This window comes from Humulus lupulus, chromosome 1 (assembly GCF_963169125.1).
Source record: "Humulus lupulus chromosome 1, drHumLupu1.1, whole genome shotgun sequence".
NCBI classification, from domain to species: domain Eukaryota; kingdom Viridiplantae; phylum Streptophyta; class Magnoliopsida; order Rosales; family Cannabaceae; genus Humulus; species Humulus lupulus.
This window is the reverse complement of record NC_084793.1, coordinates 154,579,643-154,593,540: the sequence shown is the minus strand read 5'-3', so window position 1 is coordinate 154,593,540 and position 13,898 is coordinate 154,579,643. Positions and strand designations below refer to the sequence as shown.

General features: G+C 33.1%; 1 non-coding gene across 1 annotated transcript; it reads left to right on the top strand.

Moving 5' to 3' along the window:
* The first annotated feature begins 13,359 nt into the window (after nucleotides 1-13,359).
* Nucleotides 13,360-13,466, top strand: LOC133813570 (small nucleolar RNA R71). Its single transcript, XR_009884580.1, has one exon. It is a non-coding gene; the product is annotated as a small nucleolar RNA R71 (small nucleolar RNA).
* The last annotated feature ends 432 nt before the right edge of the window (nucleotides 13,467-13,898 follow it).

Here is a 13,898-nt window from a genome sequence, read left to right as displayed (position 1 = left end):
TTCTAAGGGGACTAGGGTGTCTTCGAGCCCAAAGAATGGCTGCTGGAGAGCACCACTGAAAATTATGAACATCGCTGGAATCTGGGAATGTTCCAGATTCCGATCGGTTTTCAAGAAATGTGAAAAGTCACATACATAGTGTAGGGGGCCATTTTAACTATTTTTAATGTCAAAATGTGCCCAAAAAGTGTCTAAATATGCAACTATTTTAACTATTTTTTAAAATCCTAGACATGCAACTAAAACCATCAACATAATTAAAAAATTGCTCAATGCCAAATAGGAGACAGAAGTGAAACTTACTCGAAATGAAACGCTTGTAAGTATTGAAGTGAGTCCAGACTTTGAAAAATTGTTTGCCATCTAACTAGAAGTATGATGATTCTCGCTAGCCGTCCAAGGCATCAGGAACTCGGAAAATGGGAAAACTAGGAAAGAAGGAAGTGAAGTGGAAGAGAGATTTTGAAGGTTCTGAGGAATTGGATTTCGAATGCTAAAAGTGATTTCTAAGAGGTGGTTCTCGAAGTTTTATACTCGAACAGCTTGGGGTGGAAGCAACTCCACCTCGACCGTTGATTACTTATGACATAGGCATTCAAGAGCAATCCAACGGTCAAAACTCAAGAGGCGTGGATCGTGATCATTAGCATGGGAAAAGGACGCCTCGGGTCTGCAACGAAAGGATACCTAGGGTACATATTAGAAGTTTTGGGTAGTGGAATTGACTCCTTATTAATTGAATAGATTGATGGGCCCAGCAATAGGGAGTCGACACGTGGCGCTACCTTTTCCAAGAGTGACGCCATGAAAGCCCAAGCATCTCCTCCTAAAGACCTTTCGAATTACTCCTCTCAATCTAAGTCTCCACTTTCCTAAGAAAAGTGAAGACTTGGAGGGCGAGGGCGGGGGGGGTGCAAATGTTGTCTGTGTTTTCACTAGAGGACACATGGCACTCATTAGAGGAGTAATTAAGCTCCTCGAGCTCTAGTAAGGTTTCGTGCTATGAACTTGACAGACACAGGTGTCTCCAAGTGAGGCCACCCCCAAGGTTTTTCCTCGAGGCGCGGATGTCTCCAGGCGAGGCCACCTCCCATGACCCGTCCCCAAGGCGCAAATGTTTCCAGGTATGGTCACACCCCGAGAACCATTTAGATTGTCCTCGTCTCTCTTCATTCACCAAATCCCCCAGGTCTAGGATTTTTGTGCTCAGACCTGGAGTACCTGCTAGGTGTTAATCGCCACAACTGTGGCCCACGAAAAGATCATCTGTCATCTTTTGATAAGCTTCGAGTAGTGGTGCTGAGATCATACACTCGAAAATTGGCATTTCGCACAATGCCGCCTGACATGGGCGCCGTATCCTGACACGATCAGATATCTGTTCCCCATAAAGTTGGTAGACAACTTTCTACAAATGGGCCCCGTGCGATCTGCCTTGGCCCATGGTCTTTGTTAGTACATCCCTATGTAATTAATTAGTAGTTTACTCCCCAAATAATGGAGAATGATGTATTAATTGTTCATTAAGGGAATTAATGACCCATGCCTCTATAAATAGGTTGGGGTATCTCCTTGTAAAATGTTCAGAAGTTTTGCTAGTTAAGCATTGTAAAGTGAGAGAAATATATATGTTGCTTGAGACTCCATTAAAGCTGGCTCAAACAAGCTTCATACTAACTACCAAAGACTTGTGGACTAGGGCTCTATTATAGTCTGAACCACATAAAATCTCTGTGTTATTTTCTTCTAGTTTCTGTCAAGTTTTTAGATTAAGTTATTAGAAAAAATGTAGTCAACAAGACAAAAGTAAAAAAAATAAAATATTTTGTAACTGCTGGATTTTTTTAAAATCTTAATCTAATTGTTGTTTCGTTTGTTTGGATGTATTGAAAATAATTAATACTATATATAATAAAAATTAAAGAATTCTAATATAATATTTAATTAATCTTTCATATTGTTTTTCTTTTAAAAATAATATTTCCTTATAGTATTGACTTTATTAATATATAAATATATTTTTCTATATTATAAATGAGTGTTTAACGGATGTTAATTTTAAAGTCATTTAAACATAGGTAAACAAATTTAAAAAATAAAATTAATAAATTTATCTAAATAATGTAAATAAATTGAAAAAAATAAAAAAGTAATAATTGAAAAATAATAATTTCTTATCACATATTTTAAAATTTCATATTAAAGTATTTAAATTACTCTATCAATTATGGTTTCAATACTATAACTGAAAAATATTTATGTGTTTAAATTAATTATTTTCTTTCTTTTTTAATTATTTAATTTTCCATTTAACTATTTTGTTTATCCAAGCATATATGTAATAGTGAAATGAGACATAAATATATATATATATTTTCTTATTTCGTCATATAGTTTTTTTAATCAGAAATTACTTATTTTAATTGCTCTAGCCATTAATTAAATAATATATATTTAATTAAAAAAATTAAATTAAATGATTAAAATTTGATCAAATAAACTTTTAAATTCATACTTTTAATTTATAATTTTTTAATATTTTATTATATTGAAATTCATATGTATTTTTTTCTAAAAGAAAATTAGAAAAAATATTTAATTTTGAAATTAGAATGCACCATATCTTTATATATAAAACAATGTGTGTCTGATGTATTCTTTGTTTTAATATTTTTTTATTTAATTTTTTTTATCATATTATTTGTTTTAAACTATAGATAATGTTTTGGTTTAAACTTTTGAAAATATGTTTATGCCAATCTTTTATAATATATAACATTATTTATTTATTTAAAATTTATATGACAATTAAAAAAATAATAAAATAAATTAATACATTTTCTAAATAAAACTAAGCAAACGTGCATTGTTCATTGCTCTTACCTAATATATGTATATACAAATTAGTATTTGTTCCTAACATTAATATTTTTTTCGATAAGATTTTTTAATTTTTTTAAAAGTATTTATGGATAGTGATTAAAAAATATTATTGAATATTTAATTCTATATTAAGAAATAACTATAAATGTTAATTTACACACGAATACATAAACGTATCACTGAAATACAAAAGCAAAAAACATAAGAATAACGAAATAAAAATATAACATAAAATATATAGGGAGTTTCTTAGGTAGTGACATTACTTTTATCCCTAGTGTAGGGACATTTTCTATTTTTCAGTACTTGGAAAAATTATAATTTACTTTTTTTTGTATGACAACGTACATGATAGCTATAGTAGACATCTCGCTAATTTTTGGAAAATTTCAAATAATTTACAATATGGAAATCAAAGTTAAAAAAATATGTTTTCTATGCATATAAAAAAAAATTGGCACGAGTGAAACTGACTATTTCAACCCCAATTTCAGCATCGTAAATTATTTAGAATTTTCTGAAAATTGGTGAGATACCTCTTATAATTATAATGTATGCAATCATATAAAAAATTGATTATAATTTCTCTAAGTGCTAAAAATAGAAAATACTTATACAATAAGGGCGAAAGTGATGCCCTTACTTGAAAAAAAAATCTAATATATATTAAGTTATATAAAAGACAAAATGATTATATTGGAAATATTGTAAAAGATGTTGTAAAAAAGGTATATAGCCCCTCAGTATATAGTAATGATATATAAGGAGAGAAGCAAAAAAAACATAAATGTATCTTTCAAATTGATAAAATGATGCCCCACCCATAAAGAAAGATAAAGAAAGGACTATGATGAGAGCATTATGGATATTTAGGTAAAAAGTTATCCGGAATGAAAAATAAGAAGATGAAATGTAATTTGTAACTTTCCAAGATTATACTTTAGGGAAGTAATAATTTATTCTCTGCTATATTGAAAAAACAGTATGATGTTGTGGTAGGTGCCTATAGGCAACCTTCTACCCGTTTCTTTATCTTAATATGATTTGTTTTTTTTTTTATCAATTAACTATTTCAATTAAAATATATTAATATATTTAACTTTGTGTAAATAATTTGTAACATTAATTTAAAAAATTTTAAATTTAAAAGTGAAACAAATAAAAATGTATATTTTGCTTAGTTTTGAATTATATATTTGATTAAGTTTAATTTTTATTGATTAATTTATAAATTATTTGTAAAAAAATCAATATATTAATAGATTTTTATTAAGAATATCATTGTTTTTTTTATAGGATTAAACTTAATAATAGATTATCAAAATGAGAATTTTCCTACAAAGCTTGATTTTGGGGAATTCTCTGGTGTACCCCCTCCCCTCTAAAAAAAAAAAAGAGTGCACTGTGTTTTTGGTTCGGGAAGTATTTTCAGCGAATTTTTTTTTATGACCGTGTACATTGTAGTTATTTAGAGCATCTTGCAAATTTTCAGAAAATTCTGAATAATTTACAGTGCCGAAAATTAGATTCAAAACAAGTTGTTGCACACGTGATTAATTTTTTTATGCACATGATAGGTAACATTTTTTAACCCTATTTTCGGCTCTGTAAATTATTCAAAATTTTCAGAAAATTTGTATGATGCTCTACACAGTCATAAAAAAAAATTCGCCAAAAATACTTTTCAAGCAAAAAACAATATAGGAGTGCACTGGTGTGCTCTTTTAGAGGTACACCCAAGAATTTGCTAAAGTTATTTACATTGTATTTTGGCATCACATGGTTCATTATAAAAAAAATTAAATATAAAAGCATATACGATATTTAATTAAAACTGAATAATATAAAATAGTATAAACTCTAAAGAGGCATGTAGCTATGATTATTAAGTAAAAAAAATGCCCATATACATATGACACAGTGAAATTGAATGAATTTGCTCTGTTATTTTTTTTATTCAAAATTTGTATTCTAATTTTTTTGTGATAAGTAAATTAGAATGATGGAAAGTGTGATCAATAAAAAATATGTTTATAGTAGTAGGCGTGGTAAATTAACTTTAAAAATGGTTCTATTGGAATTGAATGACTAAAATGATGGTGAATGTACACGGGGCTGCCCTGTATCTTTTTTATTAGCTGCTGAAATGATAACGGGCAGCCAAAAATCAAAGAAAAAGACATTAGTATTTCAAGCGTAAAACTGCTTTATACATAAAATGACAAATTTATATTCATCTCCGTATTGAAGCCTTATTGAAGCCCAAGTTGTTTCTTAGTATGGAAGAGATTTAAGGAGAAACAAAACAACAAAAGACAAAATAAGGAAGAATGAGCACTAGTTTATTGATTTTTATATGTATAGTATAGATGATAAATTAACCAAACTAATAGAGTAAAGGTGAAAATAGAATGAAAAGAGAAAGAAAAGACAATAAAAAGAAGGAAAGAATGAGAAAAAGAAGAAAAGAAAGAAACACAAGAATGAATTTTTTTGTAATCATTACTTATTCATTATTCTATTTTATACAAGATAATAATAATATATGTAATTTCTTTTAAGTAACAATCGCAAAGATAAAAAGAGTGCAAAAAACAAAAACAGAACAAAGAAAAAGTAATAGGGAATCTAATAAGAATATTTCGACTTAATGTTTTGGTCAAAATCTTCTCCAACACAATAACTCTATTGGCTTGGCCAACAGTACAAATCTGTTCTTCATTGAATTGAAATACTAGAACAAAAGGGGAAGTACTTGGACAAGATACCCCGATATTTAAGTTAGTTAGTTAGTTGTTCTTACTCTCAATCCACAATCAAACAAGCAATCATCCATCCAAGGTCCTTAAAATGAGTTGTAAAACGCCCTATACCACTATCTTTGCAAAGAATGACTACTTGATAAATTATTTAGAAAAATACTATAATTATGAAGAAAAAAAAGTTTAGTGGGCCTTATCAAATCATGCAATATGAACCCCATTTGTTAAAATAAAAACATAATGTGTTTTATGCAATTTAAATAAAATGTAAAAGTCCCACTCATAACATAATTAAACAAAATAACTCATAAAAGTGTTCTTAGGCGTTGCTAGACCGTTTTCCATTCATCATAGCCCCACGACATACATATTCAGACCAAGGAACGCCCCACATCACTATGTGTGCCAATGAGAAACCATATTGCCTACCTGATAGGGAAAGTAAGGGGGTGAACTAAAAGCCCAGTAAATAAGTAAAAATAAGAACAACATTCACATAAGTACAATACAAAACTATTTTCATCGTACATAAGCTTAAAATAACATATCTCATACACTTTATATGAAAACTCATCATAACACATAAAGCAAACAATTCTATGAGGTAACTAGTAAAACATAAACCAGTAAATCCTCCTCTGTGAGGTAATCAGGATCTCAACTCCCAGAATAACCTCGACGCGCCTGCCCTATGAGTTACCGTCATTCCTTGGTAACTCCTTTGTGCGCCGCGTTTAGCACGCTAACAACACTCTGCTTTTCATACAGTCATACATCACATACATACATAACAATTTATCTCACAACTGATATCTCATACAGTTCAACATAATAGCATAATAATTGTAGCTAACTTCCTTACCTCATGGCCAATCAAAGTAAAGAGTGAGATACTTCACAATGAGCTTAGAATAACAATCAAACACTCGTCTTAATACAAAATAAAACCAAACACACCCTACAGACATACCCCACGTATGCATGGGCCATGCACATGTGGCATGAGTTGCATCTCAATTCATCCATACAATAATCTCACATAAACTCATAAAGAATAATACAATTTCTACTAAGGAAATCCCAATAGTTTCAAAACAAGGATCATGCACTTGATCAAATATAGTAATTTGATAATAAAAATTTACTTGCATGTAACATGCACACATGGGACGGTCTTTAAAATTCACCTTGAAGTTGTTAAAATCTATTTCCTTATTTTATTGTTGCTTTCTTAAAAATTCAGCAAGTAATAATAGTTGCCAACTTGTTAATAGTACCATATTACATCTTTAGATCATAAAGTTTCATTGTAGATTTTATTTCACAACATCATTTTATTGAACTAGTTCTTTATTTATATTTGTACCAAAATAATAAAATCTCATCTATTATTTAAATATAGATAAATCATGACAATTTTTTTTTTCTATTTCCCAAAAATTAATTAATTTTGACAAAATTAATTAATTTCATAAAATACTCTAATTCAATTTAGCAATGTTAATTAAATAATGAATAAAAAATGACATAAATTAACCTTGTAAAGAGAATAAGACCTCAAGGTTACAAAATTTTACATTAAGTCATAATATATAAAAATTGAAAAAGAGCTAACTATACTCTCATTTATTAAATAAATTATTTGGTCATCTTTTTTTTTAAAAAAAAAACTTTACTTAATTGTTTTATTAATAAAATCTGCATAAATACATAAGAGAAAATACATATCTAAAGTATGGTAAAATCATATTTTACTTATATTAGTTTTAAGACATGAATTTTAAAGGCATATATTTGCTCTCCTTTTAGTTAAAAGCAATTTACCATAAAACTAAGTGAAATTCAGCAAGCAAAAATTTACTCAAAGTCCCAATTTTCTTTTATATCATGTTAACAATTAATCTAGTATATTTGTATACCTCCATGGATTCAATAACACAATTAGCATGCAATGGCAATTTAATTAATGAAATAAAAATTAAAAAATATATTCTTAAACATACATCACCCCAGGCTGAAATTCCATGAGGCACAATCCATGAAAATTTACCAATTAGCATGCTCATAACTATTAGGTTTTTAAAAAAAAAAAAAAAGAATAAGAACACACGAAACACAAATAGAACCCTATTATGCATTCTATTTTTAACATTTGCATTTTAATTATCACGACATCAAATTCATTAAAACAACAACAACCCAAATAAATCTTTCAAGAATATACAAATCAAAAGTCTTAACAATGTTCATGAAACCCTAACATGGTACTATTATAACAATATTTCCACATCTCTTTGATGATAAAATAAATAAAGCAAAGAAAACTAAGCCTGAAGCATGCATTCAACATAACATTTAAAAAAAAAATTAATTCTAGAACCCTACACATGCCTTGGCCGAAACCACCATTATTATAAGCCTCTCAATATCAACAATATTAACATGTTTTCTAATAACAAGATCAAATCAAGATTTCAACAATAGGATGTAACCACCCTAGTCAAACCCTATAGGAATTAACATCCAAATAAAACCTTCAAACCCATACATAGCATGGTTCTAAGAATACAAGAATCCAAACTATAGAGAACTTTCATCATTCAATAAACAACCTCTAAAATAAAACAACAACTCATCAAAGCTAGAGGTCAAAACATAAACATCTCTTGTCAAAACGCCAACCAATAGTACAAGGCCACAACCAAAACTCAAATTATCAAAACAAACATAGATTGAGAGAAAAATCCATTACTTTCCTTGATTGTGTTCCAAAAATACAAAAGCAAAAGAACACTTTTGGCACCTAAGATTTTCGAACACCACCAAGACAAGAAAGAAACAGACATTTAGAATTGGGGAGAAAAACTATACTTAAAGAATCAAACCCAAAAACCAAATCAAAACATAACTAGCAATTCGAACCCTAGCCTTCTTCTCTTTCTCTCTTCCTTTCTATGCAGTCGGCTAGCACACCAAATTTGTAAGAGAATTTCCTCTCTTTCCTTTTAGCTCAACATTCTAACCCTAAGATGAAATCTCCTATTTCATTCCTCCTATACTCTCCCTTGATTCTCTCTCCCAAAGTCAAGTAATAGAAACACAAGAGAGGAAACCCCTCTCCCCTAGTTGACCAACCCATTTAGCCCCTCTCTCTCTCTCATCAATACTCGCCCACCAAGGCCAACTCACATCCTCACAACTCAATCTCCACCTTCCTAAAATAACTCAAAGCACATAGTGCTATCCCTCTCATCCTTATCTCAATATTTACTTCACTCTAATTTCCGTAAAGGAAATAATAAATAACTTTGAAAAGGTTTTCCCACTCTAACTCTAATGCCCTACTCATCAGGGACCGTTACACTGGGTATTTAAAATAGTGTCAGACTCGCTAAACGAGTTATTTAGACTTAAACGTGTAATTAAAGTTAATTAAATCGGTTAGTTACTAAAAATTTCAGCCAAAAGAGTATTACTTTTCATTAAAAGAGTTCAATATAATTGGGATACTAGAAAAGAGTTTATAAACATGTACATTAGAAAGAGACTAGAAAATAGTCGTCTTAAGCGAAAAAATGGACTACAGTTCTAAATCCATAAAAGTTTTATCAACTGTGGTGATCGAGCAGGCTACATATGTACACATCGCTCTTGAAGCTCTTCAACTCATGGCTGGTCCAACTTATCATTGCCCTTACATGCACCACATAGCACCCGTGAGCCAAGACTTAGCAAGAAAACTCAAAATCAACTGAACAAATAATCCACAGGTTATACATCATTACTAGCATCAGATAGTCAATAGATTATAAATCATTACTGTCTTCAGATAATCAACAGGTTATAGATCATTACTAGCATATGATAATCAACAGGTTATAGAACCCGTGAGCCAAGACTTATCTTCCCTTATTATAATTTCCATTCCTTTAAATAATAAAAAAGAAAATAGGAAAAAAAAAATAATATGCATGGAAAAATAATGCATGCTCACCATGCATACATTGCACATGCTCACACACAAGTGTTGATGTCTACCTCTACTAAGTGTGCACCATCTTGCACACAATCGAAACTCACAAGAAAATTTTACAAAAATTAAACAATTAAAAATTAAATTCACTTAATTACTACCAAAAAATTCAAATAATTAAAATCAAATTCTAACAATTAACAAACAACAATTTAAATAATACAAATAAATAAAAAATTTGGTGCGCTACAATATACCCTCGAAAGGAATTTTGTCAAATAACTCGGGGTTTCATTCTCTCATGTCTTCCTCTAGCTCCCATGTTGCCTCTTTCTCCGTACTATTCCTCTACATGACCTTAACTAATGGAATCTTCTTGAACCTTACTACCTTGACTCCTTCTTCGATGATACGCTCAGGCTGCTCATCATAACTCATGTCTTGCTTCAACTGTAACGACTCATAACTTAAGACATCTGAGGGGTCTAACACGTATTTACACAACATCAAGATGTGAAAGACATTATGCATTTAGCTAGTGTTGGGGGGAGTGCTAAACGATACGCAACCTTCCCAACTCTGTCAAAAATCTCAAATTGACCTATATATCTCGGGCTCAATTTTCCTTTCTTGCCAAAACGCATAACTCCTTTCATTGGATAGACTCTCAAAAGCACAAACTCGCCTACTAAAAACTTGATGTCCCTCATCTTAAGGTCCATGTAACTCTTTTGCCTACTTTGAGCAATAATCATTCTCTAGCGAATTTTCTCAATCCCCTTACTGACTTCCTTGAAATTATGGGGGCCTAATATCTGCTTCTCCCCAACTTCATCCCAATGTAAGGGAGACCTACACTTGTGCCCATAAAGCATCTCATATGGAGCCATCCCAATAGTGGACTGGTAACTATTATTATAGTATTAGGGGTATGTATCGACTCCAAGACTCCGAAAAGTCCAAAGCACAACATCTCAACATATCCTCCAAGATCTAAATAGTCCTCTCAGACTACCCATCTGTCTGAAGGTGAAAAGCGGTACTGAATTTCAATCTTGTACCCATCGCTCTTTGTAATCCTTTCCAAAAGTTGGATGTAAACACTAACCCTTTGTCAAAGATAATCGACTTTGGTACCCCATGAAGTCTCACAATCTCACTAACATATAACTCTGAGTTCTAATCTGCTGAATAGGTAGTCTTAACTGATAAGAAATGAGCAGACTTAGTGAGTCTATCTACTATTATCCAAGAAGAATCTTGCTGTTTTGTGGTCCTAGGTAACCCTACCACAAAATCCATTGATATGTTTTCCTACTTCCATTTTGGAATGTAGAGTGGCTATAGTAACACTGCTGGTCTCTGATGTTCTGCCTTCACTTGTTGAGAAGTTAAGCATCTAGCAAAAAACTCAGCGATGTCTTTCTTCATTCCTGGCCACCAGCACAGTGCCTTAAGGTCTTAGTACATTTGGTAGATCCCAGATGCAAAGAGTAGGTGTTGTACCCTAAAAACACGAGCTCAATTATCTTGATCGGAGTACATCTGACACGAAATAAATAAAGGAGGCAAGACTTCGGAGACATCTTACGAACTCTAGGCCAATTAGCTCGAGGCTATGTAACTGAATCTAGGATGGCCCAAGATCCTCTAGATTGTTTGAAGCACGAATGACAAAGGTCAAAGTATCCAATGTCTAGTGTCCAAACTGCCTTTTCTAAGCCCGAGTATTGTTCGAGTCAATCCATCTTGTTCCCGTTCGAGTGCGACATCTAGCTTGAGATAGTTCAACAACGCACATGGAAGAATTCCTATAGACTCGGATGCCAGTTATGAACAATAAACGTACACAATTGTTATCCACATATATTGATTGATGTAAATGGAAATGGACTTAATTAGGATAATTACATATCAATTAATTTGGGTAGCTTCCAAAATATTGTATGGCATCATTTATAGCACGGTTACCCAATATTTTCCGTCATAATATTGATCCAGTTTACACAATCTCTTATCTCAGCATCATCATCGTCGACCTCATCACCTAATAATACTACCTCTAAGGCATCACTATTCATCCTTCTCTTCGAGACTGCCTTCTCTATCACATCCACACTATAGCAACTGTCACTAGCCACCGGATACTTCATGGCCTTGAAGACATTAAAGACCACCTCATCTCCTTGAACTCTAAGTTTAAGCTCTCCCTTTTGAACATCAATAAGAGCTTGACCTGTGGCTAGAAATGGTCTGCCGAGAATAATAGGTACATTCATATCCTCCTCCATGTCCAGAACGATAAAGTCAGCTGGAAATATAAACTTATCCACCTTCACAAGAACATCTTCAATAATACCCCGTGGATGTGTCACCGATCGGTCTGCTAGTTGTAGAGTGACGGTTATTGGTTTTGCCTCCCCCAAGCCAAGTCTTCTAAACACAGATAAGGGCATCAGATTAATACTCGCCCCCAAATTACATAAAGCGTGTTTGCATCCAAATTTGCCAATGGTGCAAGGTATGGTAAAGCTCCCCGGATCTCTCAACTTTTTGGGTAACTTCCTCTGTAATATCGCGCTGCACTCTTCAGTGAGTGCTACCGTCTCATAGTCTTCCATCCTCCTTTTCTTGGACAGAATCTCCTTCATGAATTTCACATAGCTGGGCATCTGCTCCAAGGCCTCAGCAAAAGGAATATTTATATGCAGCTTTTTAAACACCTCTAAAAACTTAGAAAACTGTTTATTCAGTGTAGTGTTTCTAAGCCTCTGAGGATATGGAACTCGAATTGGATGCTCATTAACAACTGGCGGACTCTTTTCTGAAAGCTGGTGGTCTTCAGTAACCTTTTTTGGATCAGACTATTCACCCATCTCTTTATTCTGAACCACTGCCTGTGGAGATCTAGGCTGCTCAGTTTGCTTCCCACTCCTCAGAGTAATTGCCTGAACTTGCTCCTTAGGGTTAACTTCAGTATTACTAGGCAAATTTCCCTGCAGTCTGTTATTAAGCATATTAGCCAACTGCCCTACTTGTGTTTCCAGGTTCTTGATAGAAGATCTAGTCTCTGTCATGAACTGAGTTTGAGTGTTGGTGAGGGTCAATAATGCAGCTTGCAATTCATTAGGCCTTTCAGGTGGAGCTTGATTCATTAATTGTTGAGGCCTAGGCTGTTGTGATGAAGAGGCTTGATGCATTGGTGGCTGAGGCATATTATTCTGAAATTGACCCTGAAACTGAGGTTGCTGGCCCTGATTATTCCTCCAAGAAAAATTAGGATGATTTCGCCACCCAGGATTGTAAGTATTGGCGAATGGATTATTTACTGGCCTCTGAAAGTTTCCCACCGATTGAACCTGAGCTTGATCCATTGGAATGTTATTGTTAATACTGGTAGGGCACTGATCAAAAGAATGAGAACCACCACAAATTTCACACCTAGCTGCCATTTGAACCGCATTAGCAGATACAGTGCTCTGTTGTAACTGTTTTGTCAAGGAGGCTACTTGTGCTGTTAGAGCAGTGATTGCATCCAGCTCATGCACCCCAGCTACCTTTCTGACCCCCGATGATCTTTCCTCAGACCACTGATGATTATCTGTGGCCATGTCCTCCAGCAGCTCATAACCACCAGTTGCACTCTTGCTCATAAAAGTACCACCCGCTGCAGCATCAATGATGGTTCTAGTAGTAGGGCATAAACCATTATAAAAATTATGCACTAACATCCACTGTTCAATGCCATGATGAGGACATCTTCTCAAAATTTCTTTGAACCGTTCCCAAGCTTCATACAATGACTTTCCATCATTCTGGCAAAAATTATTGATTTCTCCCCTCAATTTAGCAGCTTTGGAAGGAGGGAAGAATTTTGACAAAAACTTCTGAGCCAGATCTTGCCAGGTGATAATAGAGTTCGGTTGCAAAGAGTTCAGCCAAATTTTAGCTCTATCCCTCAGAGAAAATGGGAAAAGCCTAAGTTTAATAGCGTCATCACTCACCCCATTGTATTTAAAAGTTCCACACAGCTCCAGAAAATTAGACAAATGGGTGTGAGGATCTTCAGAAGGCAACCCATTAAATTGAACAGAGGATTGCACCATCTGTAGAATAGCTGGCCTGATCTCGAAGTTGTTAGCCTCTACAACTGGTGGGCGTATACTGTTTTGTACTCCCGTCAGAGTGGGCAGTACATAGTCTCTCAGGCTCCTCTCAGCATTGTTCTGAGCCTGACCCCCTTGTGCAATTCCAGGAATTAAAACATTCCTTTCATCCCC